This window comes from Heloderma suspectum, chromosome 1 (assembly GCF_057233095.1).
Source record: "Heloderma suspectum isolate Gila_16-S chromosome 1, 16-S_ref, whole genome shotgun sequence".
NCBI lineage: Eukaryota > Metazoa > Chordata > Lepidosauria > Squamata > Helodermatidae > Heloderma > Heloderma suspectum.
The window spans coordinates 150,737,236-150,756,891 of NC_139458.1; the positions used below are offsets into that span (position 1 = coordinate 150,737,236).

The 19,656-nt window shown below is 43.4% G+C and overlaps 1 protein-coding gene across 4 annotated transcripts in view; it reads left to right on the top strand.

Annotated features, from left to right (window-relative positions):
* The first annotated feature begins 14,083 nt into the window (after nucleotides 1-14,083).
* The window catches only part of TMEM177 (transmembrane protein 177), a 78,798-nt gene continuing 73,225 nt past the window's right edge, over nucleotides 14,084-19,656 (top strand). The window contains exons 1-2 of one of the 4 annotated variants that reach the window (XM_084807076.1): nucleotides 14,084-14,195; nucleotides 18,672-18,726. The gene's annotated coding sequence lies outside the window, so the exon portion shown is untranslated. Of the gene's footprint in view, nucleotides 14,196-18,671; nucleotides 18,727-18,795; nucleotides 18,983-19,656 lie in introns of those variants that run through there. The other 3 variants (XR_014784020.1, XR_014784021.1, XM_084807079.1) reach the window with 3 other exon arrangements.

The following is a 19,656-nucleotide window of genomic DNA, read 5'->3' on the forward strand; positions in this document are numbered from 1 at the left end:
CCACCCCCTTTTTGTTGCACCCAGGATTTTCCCTCCTCTGGGGTAATTGTGCAGGGTTTTCATGGTGGATCAGGTGCCTCCTTGGACCCAATCCTGTAAACCTCCAAGGTGTTATAGCTGCCACCCCCTTTTTGGTGCACCCGGGATTTCCACTTCTTTGCACAGGGTTTTGATGGTGCATCGGGTGCCTCCTGACTAGGGTGGACTGTGTGTGAAGTTTGGTCCTGATCCTGCAAACCTCTAGCACATTAGAGCCACCACCACGCCTTGTTGGGGTGATGATAGAAGTGCTGAATTAAACCCCTATAATTCACCCCACACCTCTCCCCTATCATTGTGTTATTGTGGAAGATTAAAACAGGCTGCTGTGATGTTGTCAGTGGGTAAAACAGCGCCACTGCTTGGGCGGGAGAACTGCAGTGGGACAAGGGGGAATGACTCAGATTACCCACAGTAGCTTAATAAGCTACTCGCAGTAGTTTGTTAGCCCGATCATGTGGTGGGGCATTGTGGACTATTTCAAAAATCAGCTACTGTGAGTAGCTTATTGTCAGGATTGATTCTGAGCGCAGGGAGATAGCTAGCAGCTCAGATTCAGAAGAGGAACAGCCAGAACGCATTTTCCCAAGCCAGTTCAGATATGGGTAGGCATGCTTCTCAGGTTACTAATGATCAGATGGCCGGGCCTGAAGACCCCCCCCCCCTTGCCTCTCTCTGTGAGAAGCCGGGACGAGGAGGAGGAGGAAGAGGAGGAGAGTGGTGGATGTGACCTAAGAGATGCTAGACTGCCATGCAGAGCTAAGAGGGAAAGTCGGGGCAGAGCTCAGACGGCCGATCTGGTTAACAATGCATGAAACGATATAGAGAAGCATCACTGGAAGGGCGGGACATCCCTCCCTCAGTTAGTCTAGCCAGTAAGCCATTTGAATCCCCAAAGGAGGCATTCCTTTGTAGCCTGAGAGTCTTTGAGGATTTGCATCTGTAATGAACCTGCTGAATGAATTAAAGGCCTGAGACTGAAGCCTCTTTATTTGTGTGTGAGAGTGCATCAGGAAAGAGGGGGCCCAAGGGAAAACGTGACCCTTATTAAGCCACCGTGGCTTAAAGTGATGTCCAAACGCAGTAAGTCTAGGGGTATATCTTTGCTCAGAAATCTGGAGAAGATCCACTAGTCTTTTATCAACACTGGGTTCATAGGTTTAAATAGTCTGATTTTTTTGGTTGTCAAATCAAGTATACAGGTTTTCTAATACATTTATGCCCACGGTTCTCTTGCTAAATTGCACACAGTAACTCTTCCAAATTATGGTGTATTATTATCTAGATTGTGGGTGTGGGAGAAAACAACAACAACCCTGACATAGCTGCCTGTATTATGCAATATATGAAGCTGAACAAAGACCTTTTCTCTTTCTAAATTTGCCAGTCTGTCAATCTGCAAAAAAATAAATAACCACCCACTCCCCTCTACTTTCTTATATTCTGCCTTTTCCTTAAAGGAAGACATTGTTCAGTTTAAATTTATGAACATTCATCGGGGGGGGGGGGGGGGCAGAGTAAAGATTTTCTTATATTAGGATATTTACTGATGTCCTTACACAGATGGTTGCAGACTCAAAGGAAAACATACTACCTGTAGTTTTGCCCAAACATAGTCGTGTGTGTGTTTTTAATGGAAATATCTTTTAAACAGCAAAATTCTACAGTTCACATGTTCTGTGATATGCTGAGTTCAGTGGCTGACATAGTTCCAACACATCAGTAGATTTCCTCCACTATCCCGGTTCCCACAGTTAAAATATCATGCTGAGTTAAGGTTGTCAAAGGGCCTCCTTGTTAGGTCAAAGACTCTGGGAGATTCCATCCCTCAGGAGATGTGCCAATACCTCTCTATTCTCCAGTCTAGGGCCAGTTTACACAAACATCTTTTCTTTGCGTAATCATGTGCTTGGGTACATGACTACAGTGCAAATTGTAGTCCAATATATTTGGAGGGCACCAGATTGGGGAAGGCTGCTCTGAGGAGAGGGAGATTCATAGCTATGGTGCAGTCACCAAGAACGTGACTACAACATTGTGTTGTTTCCGGCGCCTCCTGAAAACATCTTTATTTCAGGAAGACTTCCTTGACTGACCCGCCACTGTTTTTACTGGCAGTCTGTTTTTTTAAAATAACTATTTTTAATATGGTCTTTTATTCTTTTATCTTTTATTGTCCACCACTCCAGAATCTGTTTAGATGTGGAGTGATATATAAATGTTAGAAATAAATAAAAGAAAACTAAACATACGTTTGTGCCCTTTCCTGTATGGTGTTGTTTTTAACAGAGTTCTCTTAAAGTCTCTTAAAAAGACAGTTTAAAGTCAGTTCCCAGATAACCTGATATCCTATGGCAATCTAGCCACTGTCTAGTGGCCATAGGATTGCTCCCTCTGTGTGTTGGGCCTAAATCAAGCTGAGATCATTCTAGAATATACTACAAAGTAGCCCTGAAAGGAATTTTGTATATTGAAATCTGACCTGGAATGCATAATTGTGAACATCATGATCAGATATTCAGTTTTGTATGTCTATGCCAACCAAGGAAAGAAAATCTGATAGTAAACAGCATGTCTTCGCCCTCCATGGTGACAAGAGATGGGATTTTAAAAGTTCTCATTTTCAAAATGGCTATAGTTTCATGAAAATCATATTTTCACAGACAGTCTACCGCAACCCATGTGCCATTTCCCCACTATGGAACTATACAGCTTTTGCACTATATATTTATTACAGATAAATTTGGTGAAGAAAGACAGGGTTAGAAGCAATGAACAGCACAGGAATGCCATCTTTTTATGACCTTGCTTTCATGCCTACAATAGCATCCAGAGATGTACAAATTAAGCAGGTGGCACTTTTAGAAACAAGTTGTAACTGTGGTTCAATACCAGGTTGACAATTGTCATTTAAAAGTACCTGTGAAGAATTGTGTTCAAAATGCATTAGGCTTAATAAAAACCCTTTCCCACCCATGCACCTGGAGTTTTCTTCCCTTCCTTTTCCTGAAGATAACAGGTAATAAGAATTATCCCTATCTGGACCATGAGAATGTATATTGCTATCGCCAGCAGCAGCAACTTTATTAGTTGGACAAGATGAGGCTGGGCCTTATATGTTCCAGAATGGATTAGGACCAATCAAAAGCCAGTGTATGTGAAATGCCAGCACAAGCCTCTGACTTACTGGAGGACCTTTGGCAAGTCATCATCCGGATAACGATAACTTATATATCAGGTTTGCTGAGATGAGAACCAATGAGATAAATATTGTAAGCACTTTACACAGCAAACAGTGACACTGGAAGCATAATACTATATCTCATAAAGAAGGAATGTACAATAATACAGTACTGTCAAAAGACAGACGCAACGCTGCCCACGAATAGCAATGGACAAATCAGTCTAATTTCAGTCCGTGGTCAGATCTACATGGCCACCAAATGTGAAGTGCTTTCATGTTTAATGCTGATTTTCATGAAATTGGCTTTAGTCCATCAGGTGCACACGAAGCAAAAAATGCGGAGGAAACCCCCGCTTTTCACAGGTCAAACTGCACTTTAATCTGCCTCATTTTGCGGTTGGATGGGCGGAGCCACGCTAGTAGAAGTGAATGTCATCAACCCCATAGATGCTGCTCAGCAATGAGAGAGGCTTGCTCCCCACCCCAATCCATGCTCCACTGCTCAGGGAAGTTTAATGGAAGAGATGAGTAATGTCAAATAGTTTACCCTACACCTTTCCCCCTCACATCCACCAACTGAGAACAAGCAATATTGAAGCCTGGGGACAGGCTGACAGGTGGGCAGACAGGAGGTGCCGAGGTCCTGCAAGGAGGGAGAGGTCTGGAATTGCCTCCCTCTGCTAGCAATCTGGAGTCAGCGGTGGCGGCTATTGCTGCTGCAGCCTCCACTTCCCCAACCGGAACTAAGCCTCCTCCTCCCCACAAACATGCAGGAAAATCACACACACAGGGGACTATCCTGAAGGGGAGACATGACCGAATCAGAGGCTGCTATTTGTGAATGGAAAAAAGCAAACTGCTGCATTACTCTGAAGGGGTGATCAGCACAATTCCGTGAATGGGGAGGCTAGTTCCCAGCCCTGTCCATGCTCCCTTGCTGTACTGGCCGCCCTTTCTCTTTCTTCCCCTCTGTGTATTCCTTAGCTGTAGGTGAATTGAGCGACTCTGAAGCTGTAGGTGTATTGCAGTAGCGCGACTGCGAAACAGTGGCTGCTGGCTCCGGTTACTGGCTGCCTTTTCTCCTTGTGCTCTGTGTATTCTTTATTGTGCGCTACATTTAAATGGCTACTCCACTATCGTGAATGAAACAGAGCTACTGTTATCATGAATGGGAAAAGGAGGCTACTTATTATGAAAGCAGCCCTACTGCAAATGCGGAAAGAGAGGGAATGGAGGGGAGGGGCAGCCCCTTCCCTTGACCACAGCGCTTGCAGGTCATAGAGGCATGCCCAGGATTTAATGCAGGGGAACACTGCCATGGAGCCGTTGCCATGGAACTGCTCCAGAGCTGCGTTTAAGAAAAACGGAGTAAAAGCGCTTTCCGAAAATGCAGCTTTTCAAGAGGGAAGCTGCTGGTTGGCTGCAGATTGGCGACAATGTCATGCATTGCGAAGGACCTCAAACTGCTCTCCCTCTGCACTAAATTGCTTGTGTAGATTGGCTCTATGTCAGTTTCACATGTGAGTCCATTCACATGTGAGTCCATTCACATGTAATTTCCATATCAGTCTGCCTTTTTTTTTTTAACGTACAAAAATTTGCACGTGTTTTTGTATGCAGTTCTCCATGGCATACCATTTTGTATGCAATTTCCCCTAACACACACATTTTTGTATGCAACCTAATAAACACAAACACATGTTTGTACGCAATTTTTGAACAGAGAAGTGCATGGCAAAATTCAGGGAAGTGCACAGTCCACAGCGTAACTGTGTTCTGATCCACAAATTAGTCCAGGAAGAGAGAACTGGGTCAGTTCACTTAAAAATGCTGACTAGATGAAGTTCTTCCCTGATCCCAAGCCATGCACATTCATTTCTAGGCAGAGTTTAAGTCTGAAAAGGGATTGTCCTATTGACACAAATGACAACGAGAACAGGTTCTAAACAACAACAGCAAAACAGTCAGTAGTCCAAGATCCTGGGTATGCTTTCCAATGAAACCAGATCTCAAATTTTATTAATGCTACTTTTAACGAACTGGGCAAATCTAGCACATGAGGTTGCCTCAGGTGGTATTTCACTTCAGGAAGTGTGTTTGTACCAGCTGTCACTCTGCCCCAGGTCTCTGTGAGGAGGGAGAACTGTTTCACTTGAAAGCTTTTTCACTTCTGCTTCTTCTCCTCAAATACATCTTTTCCTTCATTTCAGAAACTGCCTTCCAGGCTCACATTTGCAATAATAATACTGTGCTCAGATAGGGAATCTGTAGCTGCATATCATCTCTAGTAAAAGCTGGCAGATGAGAAGGTTGTATTATTCCATTGCTTCAGAGAAAAATAAGGTGGGTTTTGTTTTGATTTTGGACACGCACGTGTAAATGAATGAAAAAAAAGGAAGGAAAATAGGGGGAAGGAAACAACTTGTTTTTACTTTTAACTCTGTTACTGAGTTTGATGGACACATAAGGTCAGCACAGTAACTGCTACAATGCAATGGGGGAATGGGAGGGGCAGGGGAGTAGATAGTAAAAAAAGAGCCAGATTAAAGCCAAGGTTAGTTAGTTCATTTTGCTTAAACAACCAGTCTTCCCTTCAGATCTGAGCTCTGGGGAAACTGCTTTGTCTTTATTTGAACATGTCATGGACATGCTAGTTAGAAAGCTAGACAAGAACTTTATTACCTTTCTTAAACAAGAACCAAACAGCAACAGGGAACTCCTAACTCCACGCAGATGCAGCCAAGTCCAGCGCCACCTTGTGAATCAAGGACACCACCCACAAAGAGCAGAGGGGAGATTCCAGTTGGGAACGCAATGGGGAGGGCCCCTTCCCCCAAACCATGGTTCCAATCTGGCTCAGGGGACCTACGCCAGTTATTTATTTTTTAACGAGTATGTGACAAACATTACATCTAGTTTGGCTCTGAGCTGCTGCTGATAGCGTTAACTAGGACTGTTTGGAAAGATGTTTCTCTCAACTTTTGAACTATGATTGAATTTAAAGACAAGCGAGACCTGCAACAAAACACTGCCATATTGCCAGCAGTCAGCATTCTGTGTCCACTGAGCATGCTCAGCCCTCGTTGGGCTGTTTGGGAGGGATTTTCACCCATAGTTTTTGTTTCCCCCCTCAAAAGATCTTTTATACTTCTGTAAATCTTTGATTTTCCCCAAGCCTGCTGATAACTCCCTCTAGTGGCTAAATAAGGATCTTCCCTCTTGTGGCTAAGGACTTTTCCACACAGAGGCTTCTTCGCAATTTTACCCAGGTTTCTGCTTCCAGACTCTTTGTGGGATTAAGTTCAGCCTTTAATATGCGCTTCCCTTCCCCTGCTTTTTTTCTTTATCTGCGAGTTCTAGAGCCACTAGACGGTGCTGTGGTACAGCTCCTATTATTGCACGACTTCCTCTTTTCACAGAGAAATTCAATGTGCTATATTTTAATGGCTCATTATCTCCGATCTTTACAAAAATGGGATAAAGGCCAGAAGACACAGGAGAGGGCCTGGAGTCTGACAACATCATGTAAAGGACCCACAAACGTCTGTGAGAAACCAATCTCAAATGCAGGATAAAAGCCCTATGTGGAGAAGCCCTTAATTTGGCTAAAGAAGGCTCCAGGCTTGGAAAATTAAGTTTGCTGTTAGAATATATTATATATGATGGTCTCGTCAATATGTCATGTGTACACTTCTTTCTCAAAGATGTACTAATCAGACAAGAGTATTTACTAATAATTGTTCAGAGTTGATTGTTTGTCTCCTGTAAACTCATGGATATAATCTGAATATGTAATCTGAAAGCTGTCTGTCTTTCTTAAGGACAGAACCCTGTTGCTCAGATCTGCACTCTGAAGGACCCTAGTTTACAGGAACAGCCCCCTGGCCTTAGGCCATCCATATGTAAAATCTGGGACATAATGTAGAATTTAGGTAAGCCATTTAGGCTGTTTTGTGAAGGGAATCCATATTTTTAAGAAAAGAGGGGGAAATATTAAGGCTGCAATCCTTAACGCACTTACCTGGGAGTAAGTCCCAATGAGCTCAATAGGACATATGTCCAAGCAGACATGCACAGGATTGCACTATCCAATCAGATAGTGACATACTGTCAATTAGAGTACTTTATTTCCCAAATGCCTAGCTTAATGCTCAAACATGCCCAGAAGGCTTTGACCTGAACAACCTACTCCTGATCCAAAATGCACTGTAGCTATTCAGCAGTTTAAGAAAAGCTCTCTGTCCGTGCTTTGAGGCATTCTCTTCTATATTATTATTTCACCTCTTCAAAACTAGCATTCAGATTAAGTGCTGGACCTGAGCCTTTGTTCAAATTAAGCTCCAGCAAAAAATCCATTTAAATCAGAAACACGTGTAGCTCTCGCACTTACATCATGACAAAGAGATGCAAAGAAACTCAATCTTATTTCCATGCAGAGTATTGGAAAGCACCATGCCATCTCATTTGCTGGTTCTGTTCTCCAAGATTATTAAGGTAAAGCAACATAATCTCTGGCTCTACTTCTCTCCTCCCTACTCTCATCCATCTCATTCTGCACTACTCAAATTAATCCTCCTCTTCCTTTTTTTTTTTTCTTTATTGCAACACCAACTATGGAATCAAAAGCATATGTGTCACACCTCAAGTCAGTCATAATATGAATGTTAAAGACTAATATGTGGCTCTTTATCAAAGCCATTGTTCAAGCAGGCTAGAATATTGTTCTGTTAGACAGCATCTGTACCTCTAGTACATGGCTTTATGATGGCAACATAGGCCTCAGGTTACTCTGTGGGCATATTATTGACGCTACAAATTTATAAGGATTAATAGTTATTCCCTCTCCTCAGGAAATCTGCGCAGGGGCTAGAGATCACTAACAGACTTTTCAGGGATCACAATTTCATAAACAGGCACTTTGTGTGTGAATAATTTATAGGAATTATGGGCTAGGAAAGGCTTTGCCCATGTATCCCAATAAAAACCAGGATTTTATCATGGATAAATTCTTTCATCATCCCATTGAAGAAATTAAGGGCTGGCTGGGGAACTCTGGGAGTTGTAGGCCTTTTTTCTGTCTAAATATGCATAGAATTGTGCCCTAATTCACTTCAATGCTTTATTTTTCTGTCCCTTTCCAGTGCAATATCATTAATTTCCCCCCAAAATCAATTTCTCTTACAAGTTCATGCTTAACAGACAAAATAGCTAGGTGGTTTAACTGTTCTTGCCTCACAGTAGAACGCCTGCAGTTTTGAATGAGTGTTACCATGCTAAAACCTTTTTCAGCTCCTGCCATAGTCACTGGCAGTATGAAATATATATATATATATCCGATTTGGCTTTGCGCACATCACCGAAAGTTAGCTGCAGGTGTGTGTGTGTGTGTGTGTGTGTGTAAATCTTATTTAGAGTGCAATCCTATTCAGATAGGTGGCCACCTCCAAACGTGGAGGCGACCTCCTATCCAATGCAGGACAGGGGAAGTATGGAGGGGATCATTTCCCCCGCACTTCTCCTGCCCTGCAAGTTCGGTTAGACAGCCGATTGTGGCTGTCTAGTCATGGGAAGCCTGAGTGGGGGAGGAGGCTACTGTACAACCCAACCCACCCTGGAACACCCCCCGGAATGTCCCTTTTCGGCCGCTCCGCATTCCTCTTGCGAGCGCGGAGGATGGGGCTGTTCCGCACTGCCTTCAAGGCAGCGCGGAAGTGGGGGGAGGTCAATCCTCCAGGAACCAACCTGGGAGCGCGGTCTCCGAGGTCGGTTCCTGGAAAACCAGATATCCTATGGCCGTCTAGCCGCTGTCTAGCGGCCATGGGATTGCTCCCTTAATAAGGTAAGTGAAAGTAGTTCATACACATTTCCAAAAGTTGAAGGGTTTTTTTCCATGCAACATTTTACAAGCTAAAGTTCTCAGAAAGATCTTATGAAGTATTACTCACATGTATTCACATGTATTTTGGGCCTCTGCATCCTACCAGCTCCCACAGACCCTGGTATCAACGTCCCTGGTTGTTGTGGTTGCTTTGCCCCCACCAGCTGTCCCACCCTCCTTCCTATGCACCAGGAACCCTGGAATTAGTTGTTCTTAAGACAGAGCATGTCACATAGGGAACCACAAATCTTTCTGTTTCTCAAAGTATAAGTCTTGGTTTCGCTGCACAAGTGAGCACTCTCTGTTCTAGGGAAGGACCTGGGCCAGCAATTCACTATTTAGAATGCTGTTTGTTCCGCTCTAGCACTATTTCCAGTTGGCTCCAGTAAATCTCACAAGATCTGGACAATAGGTACATAGAAATAAGTTTCTATAAATAACCTCATGCATTATCAACAATTTAGCCTCATTTTTCCCCCTCATGGTAATGCTGTGTCTGTTGCAGACAGGGTTGGGATGAGGGGACTGGATCTGCGGGCTGCAGTAAAATACACGCACACACACACATGCGGTACTGCACAGGGCAGGAGAGTTTAACCAGGTATGGGCAACCTGTGGTCCTGCAGATGTTTTGGCCTGCAATTTCCATCATCCCTCACCATTTGCTATGCTGGCTGGGCTGATGCGAGTTGTAGGCCAAAACATCTGAAGGGCCACACATTGCCCACCCCTAGTTTAAACCCTCCTCCTCACATTGTACTATTCAGGTTGAGGGACAGCTTACTATCCTCCCACTATCCAAACCACTTCCAGCGATCACTGGGAGATAAGGTAGGCTGAGGCCCTCGCAGTTCCTTGTGGGCTCCTAACTTGTGTCTACCTATCAAAATTCAGGTTCTATAAGGCTCTGGGAGAGGACCATCTTAATGGGTCCCCCACCACTGTGGGGAGGACTGGCAGCATGAGACCAAATTTCACCCGGCGGTGGTCTGATCATGACAACAGGGTGATTTCTACCCCACCCCCCTCATGCCCAGAGACAAAGTCCAAATCAAGGGTATGCCCTTCCCTATGCCTGGACAGTTTATCTGGGTTTGTACTGCCTGCTTGTATAACCTTCTTCTGGCAAAATATTAGGGCAGCCTCTTGGCCTAACACAACCATCTGCTCCCTACTCCTGATCTTCACCAGCCACATATGGTTATCCCACAGAGAAAGAATAGCTTAATAGTCAGGCCTCTTCAGATCTTGATTCAGTACCTCACTGAACACGTACTAACTATCCAGCACTGTTTCTTGCAACATATGGACAAACATCACAAAAACCACTGAAGTTTGTAGCAAGTAGGCATGACAGGTTGCCATCGGAAGTAGCAAGTTGGTGCATCTACTCATTCATAATTGTTCTGATTTCTTACATATTGGTGATACTTTTTTCAGAGGGGTAACCCTGTTAGGGTGCAATCCTATGGAGATAGCTGTCAGCCCCTGGATTCGGAGGCTAACAACTATCCAACGTAGGGCGGTCGCAGCATGGAGGTGATCCTCCCCTCCGTGCTCTGTCCGCCCTGCATTTTTGGCTAGACAGGTGCAGGAGGGGGGAGGCCACGCAGTGCATAGGAAGCTGCATAACACAGCTTCTGCAGTCTCCTCCCCTCCCTGCCCCACCCCCGGCACCACCACCCCTTTTCCATTCTCCGCGCTTCATTTCCGAGCGTGGAGACATAGCTGGTGCAGAGAGAACCATGCCAGCTATAAGACGGAGGGGGAAAGTAGCACAGTTTCTGTGGACTGAAAAATCCTACGGACCTCTAGACAGTGTCTAGCGGCCATAGAATTGCTCCCTTAGTCTGCTGCAGCAAAAAGAACAGAGTTTTGTGGCACCTTAAAAACTAACAAATATATTTATTCTGGCATAAGCTATTTACATAAGTGTTGTTTCACATGTTACACTCTTTCTATACAGAGCATCTCCATGTGCTTATCATAATATGTGAACTACAGTACAAGTGTCCCTTTATCTGTGAGTTCACTGATAAAGCAGCCTATACATACAGCAGCTGCCCAATCTGTGGATTTGGCAGTTTTTTAATCTGAGGGGTTGGCACAGATGCTTTCATTTTTATTGTGTAGAAAAGAGGGAACACAGGAAGACAAAGAACCACTGTTTTTATCCCACAAAGAAAACAATATATCCTGCAAAAAAGTATCTAATGAACTGAGTTGAGCGCTAGAGAATGAAAAATATTCCAAATGCATAATGAAATTCACTTTCCAAAAAGAGACATTCATAGCCAAAGTTTTCCTGTCTCATCATTTATAAGAGCCAGCACTTTAATCAATGTGGTAGCAGTCACCAAAGCTTTTTGCTGAAAAGTGCAAATTGAAGAAACTACTGAAGATCAGGCATAATCCTACGTTGATTTTGCTTCCAGTGAACACATCAAAAGGAAATTTCTCACAATGAATAGCTTAGAGCATATCCTATAGCACCACCTAGCAGGCTAATATAAAAAGTAAGATGAAACTTCTTTTGCCTAAAAAAATCAGTACTGTGTTAGTATTAAACATTGTTACCATTTAGCATATCATAATTTGTTTATATAAATCTATGGTGCAGCTGCATTTGGAATACTGTGTATATTTAATTTAATTTCATTGTTTATTTGTACTCTGCTTTTCCATCCAAAAGGAAGCCCAAAGCGGTAAACAACATCATACAAAAATAAATACAATAATATCAAAATACAGCCAAACAATAAGAAAAGTTAACAATGAAAATGCTACAACAAACCTATAAATTCAATGCATAAGAGTTCTGGTTACCTCATTTCAGAAAGTATACTGTAGAGCTGAAAAAGTTTCAGAAAAGGGCAAACAAAACGTTCAGGGAACTGGAGCACCATCCCACTGAGAAGAATTGAGCTTAGGGCTGTTTAGCTCAGAAAAAAAAGATTAAAAGAGAATATGATACAGGTTTATAAACTTATGCATGATGTGAAGAAAGTGGATAGAGAGAATTTTTTCTCCCTCCCTCATTATACTAGAAATTTCCAATGAAATTCAACAATAGGCTCAGGACTTACAAAAGCATTTATTCATACAGTGCATAATCTACTAACAGTTATTACCTATCATCACTGTATGATCACTCCCGTTGCTGGAGGACGAAAATAGGGAAGGACTGTTTTCTTCATGCATAGCTACTGGGCTTTATAGAAGCATCTAGCTGGGCTCTGTGGGAATGAGGAAGCTGCACTTTGGTTTCATCTAGCAAGGCTTTTATTATATTCTTACAGAATTATAAAATACTGTGTTAAATATATCTGCCAAAACAGCTGTCTCAGCCTAGACAAACATAGAGCATGTCATTCTCATAGTACAACAGAAATCCTTTTTGAATGCTACATTTTATTTAACTTTAAAAATGAAATAGTGATTTCTCGCAGTTCTTTCATACGTTTCCATTTGAGGTCTCTCCTCAAAGACCCTGTGGTTCAGCCTTGAAAAGTCCACACCCTTTTCTGAAAACTCTAACCTGTTCTGCTCCAACTTAATTATATAATTAACTTATGTAACAATTGTAAATTTAATCAGATCATCCAACTGTTTGCCTGTTCACTAATGGGTCTCCCATACATTAGGAGGTTGTACAACAATGACAATAAAAGGAGGGTTTTAAAAAACAACACCTCAATCATCACTTGGAGAACAAGAAACTTGGTGATGATTATATGTTTATAAGATGTGTGTGTGTGCATGTGTGTGCATGTGCAGACTTCCTCTAACATAGAAGGGAGAATGCAAAAAATTTCTAAAGAATTTTTTATATATGTTCCAAAAGAAGATTCTCAAAACAGGACATACCGAGGAGTCTTGCTTGCTTTGTCACCTTTATAAAAACACACACATAGAGAGCTGGATGAGAGGTGGAGTTTATTTTTCAAAGGCAAATATGATATAGAAATTCACAAAAATAATACATTTGCCAGGAAGAGGAGCTGTATCACACAGCCACATTCCACAGGACAACAAAAGCACAACCTGAAGGGAAGATGCATGGACTGTGTGCCCAAGACATGACAAATGCGTATTTATTGTGACAAAAACAACACACCAACATCCCTCCTGATTATGATGGAAGGAGCAGTCGTGATGATTCTGGGATGCAAGTAGCCTTGATCATCCCTGCTCCACGCTATTTTTAAACCTGAAACCCTTAACAACCCATGTAACAAGGGGGAAGGTCTTGAAAAAGGCTCTTCAGATAGACTTTCCTACAGAAGGCCTCTGGTGTGAGAGATGTCTCCCAGCGTTTCATGATAAATGGCTGTTCTATCTTTCCAAGACTCCTTGTGGTTTGCACAGCTGTTCGTGGTAGGCAGGGGCAGGCAGATTTTTCCAGTCAGCATCCCCAGCAAACTCAACAGCTGCCTCTGGCTTTTCTTTCCCCTAAGGCATGGTTAAATCACATGCTACATATGTCTGCAGCGTGACAGAAACTGAGGAATGAGGCCACGAGATCCAGCGTTCCTCCTTATGGATTATGTAGAAATAATATGAAACATAAAGGCATTTAAACGGGGGAGGGGGGCAGTCTCAAATGATTTCCACACAAATAATATTTCTAGGCTCAATATTTGCAGGCATTTCATTTCTTTTCTCTCCCTCCTGCGGGGGGGGGGGGGGATTTGAGTGTGGTTTAATAATCTCTTTGTCTTTCTGCTGCAGGTCTTGCGAAAAAGTAATGTAGGTCTGTCTCTTTCTCCCCACTCCATCCTCCCAAGGGCCTGGCTGTGGGCCAGAAAATGAGCATTTAAAAAAAGCTAAAGCGAAAAAATCAAAATTAAAAAAGACATTGAAAAGGTCCCAGCGAGCCTCAGGCCCCTAACCCTCTTTTTACCAGCAGGACTCTGCGTCGCAAAGGCAACCCTGAACTCCCGCAGGTCACTTTCCGCCGCCGCAGCGCATCGTGCCGCATTCACAGCAACTGGGCTTCTTTACGGCACCCACGTGCGTCTTCCTCTTCTGGGGTATTCCGGGAAGCTGCTGCTGCTGCTGCAGCAGTGCTGCTGCTGAGAAAGTGGAAGCTGGGTAGGTAAAACTGGGCTTGGATAGAGGAGTGTTTGCGGTAGATTTGATCAGGCCTCCGCTATGCATGTGCGCGCGCCTGTTTCTAGTGTCTCAAAAATAAAACTAAACGGGAGGGAACTGCGTGGGTTGAGATCATTTTTGAATGCATATGTTCAAGTATGGTGCTTTGCATACGGTTAAGAAGACTTGCTGTTTAACTTCCGTAAACTGCTTATAAAGTGGGGAACAAAAGAGGGTGAAGCATAGATAAAACCAGCGGCGTTAACCGGATGCAAAATTAATTAAAATCGGGGACGGTTCTGGAATTCTTCATTCAACCTCCGAACTGAATTATTAGTTCTGCAATTAGCGTAGATTGACTTGTTGCCAGGCCTGCTATTCTGTCAAAGAAGTGTTTCGGAGGACATTTGCTTTATGCTGTAGCCGTGCAGCATTGCAAAAGCGTGACATTTATACTGGTTCTTCAGGGACATCGTGCCAGTCTTGTAGGCAGGTATTGTTAGTTTATGTATCTTCATTTCAAACGTTGGCACAAAAGGAGGATGGCACGCGTGGATGATAGAGGCAGTCATGGTGTGTAAAGGCCAGTGCAAAGTGACCAGTGCAAAGTGGAGAAATGCTATCCTTTGCCCTTGAATTTCTTACTGAACCTGTGATCTGCCTTCCCATTTTGTCTTTTTGTTTCCCTTTTGCAGCCACAGAAGTTTAGAAATATTATTCTCTTAGTATACTGCTTCATACCTGGAAGGCCCATCTCTAGTGCAGCTGGTTTTGTAAAGGAAAATAGATATCAGAAATGCTTAGGAGACAAAAAAATATCCTTCCTTATCTTTGAAGTCAGTAGCTGAAACCTGAATTACTACTGAACTGCATTTGAACTACTGCATTTGAACTACTAGTTGAACTGCATTTACAGGGCAGTGGGGAGGTTATAGATGGGGGTGATAAAACATGCACAAATATGGGGGGAGAGAATTAGTTTTCCCTTACTTTCTGTGTTCACACTTTTGCCAATAGGATTTCACTTAGACAAATCATAATTAGAATTCATAATTTAAATAGGCAGTAGTATATTTATTTCAATGGGTTTGTTAGCAAATTTTACATACTCAGAAGCTCAATGGGACTTATTCCCAAACAGGGGTGCATAGAGTTTCAGCCTAAGTAGTTTGAGAGTTGGAACAAAAATTTATTGTTCCTCCTTGTCCTCCACCAGTATCATTTTATTAAAAAATTAAAATTACTGAGCTGTGTTGAATTCTGAGCTGGATATTGAGGGAACCAGGGAAATGCAAGTTCTTGCCTTCTGAATATGCTAGCTAGCAGGTAGGTACATGTAGTGCATTGCTACAATTATTGCACTGTTTAAATGCAATCGTTTCTCCAAAGAGCGCAGGACGCTGCACATGTCATGATCCTTCCCGCATCCATTTTGTTCCTCACAACAGCCATGTGACGTAGGGTAGGGTGAGAGATAGTGACTATCCCCAGTGAGATTTATAGCTGGATGGAGATTTGAATCTGGATCTCTGAGTCCTACTCTGACACGCTTAACCATTTCACTTCACTGGCTCCAACTGTGCCTAATTCCTGAAACTGTAATTACTCCAGGAGATTGCGGAGGACAGGAAGGCCTGGCGTGCTATGGTCTGTGGGGTCACGAAGAGTCGGACACGACTGAACAACATCCATAATAATAAAAGAGGATGTCTGTCTTGACAGTGCCAAGACTGTGAAATCTAGACACCTGAAACTTAGCATGCATACTAAGGGGACCCCAAGGGTGTGCTCTGTGTGTTATTTTGTTTTTAAATGTATTAATTAATTTTAATTAATTTAAATATACCTGTGAGTTTGAAGTCTGCAGTACCATCTTCAGTCACTATGTGGCAGACTTCCCTAACCAGTGCATAGCTTTGCAGTTCATCCAGGAGGGAGTGTTCCAACGGTCACAGTTATACAGTTGCCCCCACCCCCAGAGAATAACGTGGGACTTCCATTTAAGTGCTGGGGGGCCGCATGCATGTGCACATCCATGTGTGTGTGGTTGGTTGGATGGATGGATGGATGGATGGATATTAATGTGTGTTTGTGCATGTATGGATATGTATGAGTGGACATGTGTGGCAGGGTGTATGAGAGAGACAGTTGTGTGTGTGGGGGGGTGGCCCACGCCCACTACTGGTATGTGTCCCCTGAAAGGTTAGTCACAAGGAATGCATCCCTCAGGCTGAAGAAGGCTTTGTTGTTCAGTCGTTCAGTCGTGTCCGACTCTTTGTGACCCCATGGACCATAGCACGCCAGGCCTTCCTGTCCTGCGCTCTCTCCCGGAGCGTGCTCAAGTTCAGATTCATTGCATCGGTGATGCTATCTAGCCATCTCATCCTCTGCCATCCCCTTCTCTTTTTGCCTTCCATCTTTCCCAGCATCAGGGTCTTTTCCAGGGAGTTTTCTCTTCGCAGTAGCTGAAGAAGGCTTCCCACCAAACTAAAGGCTTTGTGGAAAAGGAAGCAGGTTAAAGGAAATGAGAGGTGGCATCTCACACATGCTCTGCGAGGATGTTCCAGTCATAAGGGGCTATCAAAAGAGAAATGGTAGCATTGTAGTAGTGTTGCTTAGCCAACAAGAAGGCAGAGGAGAAAAAAGAACTAATAACTTTAAAATGGGCAAATTCTTTTGATTCTGTCATTTAGTAGGTTAAGGTGGTGGGGCGAGAAATCCCTTATGAACTTAATACTTTGCTGTTTGGTCCAAAAGACCTGTTTATGATACAAAGGAGATTTTAGCTTTTGGAGAAGGTATTTCTCAACCTGAGAGATAAGAACATAAGAAAAGCCATGCTGAATCAGACCAAAGGCCCATCTAGTCCAGCATTCTGTTCACTGTGGCCAACCAGCTGCTCACAGGAAACCACAAGCGAGACAGTAGCAGCAATACCACCCTCCTGCTCATGTTCCCTAGCGTACTGCCTCTGATACCAGAGGAAGCATATAGCCATCAGGACTAGTAGCCACCCTAAATACTTTAGTGTCATCAGCACTGGTCCCAATACAGATCCCTGTGGGACCCCGCTGTTTACATCCCTCCATTGGGAGAATTTACCATTTATTCCTGCTCTCTGCTTTCTGTTCTTTAAGCAGTTACTGATCCAAAAGAGGACCTCTCCTCTTAACCCATGACTGCGAAGTTTGCTCAGGAGTCTTTGGTGAGGGACTTGGTCAAAAGCCTTGTGGAAGTCCAAGTGAACTGTCAGCTGGATCTCCCTGGTCCACATGTTTATTGACATTCTCAAAGAACTCTAAGTGGTCAATGAGACAGGACTTACTTTTGCAGAAGCCATGTTGATTTTTTTACAGCAGGGCTTGTCCTTCTATACCTGGTATTGCACCTTGGACTGCTTCATAGACAGAAGGGGGGGGGGAACCACATTTTATTTTCAAGTGCTCCAAACTTTAGCCCCCTGCCCCCCAGCTTTAGTCTTGCGAGAAATTTCTTTGTTGTTGTTATTTTTTTTTTTAAGTAAATACATTTTTGGTCCTCTCCATCTCCTTGGTGTATTAGTCCTATTGAACTGAGTTCATATGAAGTTCCATTCATATAAGAATTTAATTATGAGCTTAGTAAGAAGCAGATATACACACCCCTTGAATGCAGCTCCCCAGAAGGGAGTGGACAGGCCTGTCCCTCAGGGGTGCTTCATGGCAGGGGTCATGCCTAGGAGTGCCAGTGGCCATGGCTTCACCCAGAGAGTGCAGGCACAGTGTATCCAACTCTGATAGCTGCATGAGTTTGCTTCAAGTCTTCACTGTGTCAAACCAAGGGCTATTCCAATCCATGTGAAGCCAAGGTCATTAACTAGTTGGGCGTAAGAAGAGCCATGCTGAACCACACCTATCTAGTCCAGCATTGGGTTCACACAGTGGCCAAAAAGCTGTCTGTGGGAAACCCACAAATAACCCCACAAGCAGGACATGAGTTCAAATAGTACCCTTCCACTCGTGTTCCCCAGCAACTGGCGTACAGAAGCATGCTGTCTCCTATACTGGAGGTAAAATATAGCCACTGTGATTAGTAACCACTGATGGCCTCCTCCTCCATGAATTTATCTAATCCCTATTTAAAGCTGTCCCAGTTGCTGTCAGTCATCACATTTTGTCGTAGCAAATTGCATACTTTAATGATGTGCTGTGTGAAGAAGTACTTTTAGCTGTCCTGAATCTCCCGCCATTCAGCTCCATGGGATGACCCCGGGTTCTAGTATTATGGGAGAGGGAGGAAAATTGCTCTCCATCTGCTTTTACACACCATGCAAACATCTGTGCACTTCTTTTATATCTCCCTGTACTCACCTTTTCCCTAAGCTAAACTGTCCCAGACAGCTACACTGTTCCTGACAGGGGAGTTGCTCCAGCCCCTTGATCATTTTGGTTGCTCTTTTCTGCACTTTTCCCTTAATTCTACAATATCCTTTTTTAGGTGCAGTGACTGTGCACAGTATTGTAAGTGTGGTCGCACCACAGATTTGTATAAGGTCAGTATGATATTGGCAGTTTTATTTCCAATTCCTTTATGCCCATCATGGAATATGCTTTTTTCACAGCAGCTGCACACTGGGTCAACATTTTCATCAAGCTATGTAGAGTACTAGGGAGAAATACCAGTCCTGGCTTTCTGATATACCTTGGATAAGTCCCCATCTCTCACTCTCTGCCTATGAAATGGAAACTGGGATTTCCAGATAAGAAGGCGCACCACTGACGGCAGAGCTGGCGTCCTGTATTACAAAGGTTATGAGCCGATAGCTTGACTACTAGAATGTGTTTGTTTTTGAGAGCGTATGCCAGCTGCTTTGGTACAGTTTATGTTTTCTTAAGTGGAGGAAAGGATGAGAAATCAAAGAGCAGAAAAGAACTGGGATGTTAGGATTGGAGGAGGAAGAGTCAAAGGGGAGTACTTTAAAAGGGGGCATGAGATGAAGAGCCTGGATGTTTGGAGAGAGGGAAGGAAGACTAATAAATTACAGCATTTGGTGAGGAGCTGGAGTGCAATGTATCTTAAGGAGCGCCTCCAGCAGCACCAGACAGGCCGCTTAACAAGATCAGCCTCGGATGGCCTTCTCTCTGTCCCATCAGCCAGGACAGCTAGACTGGTGGGGACGAGGGAGAGGGCCTTCTCTGTGGTGGCCCCCACTCTGTGGAACTCCCTCCCTAGGGAACTCCGTCATGCCCCCTCTTTAATGAGCTTCCGTCGTGCATTAAAAACGTGGTTGTTCAGGCAGGCATTTGGGATGGGTTAGGGTATTTAAAAAAAAAAAATTATGGTAAAATTTTATTGTTTTAAATTGTTTTATGGTGGGTTGTACATCGCCCAGATTAATAAATCTAATAAATAAATAAATAAATAAAATGTTGACTTGAAAGCAAGCCCCACTGAGTTCAAAGGGGCTTACTCCCAAGTATAG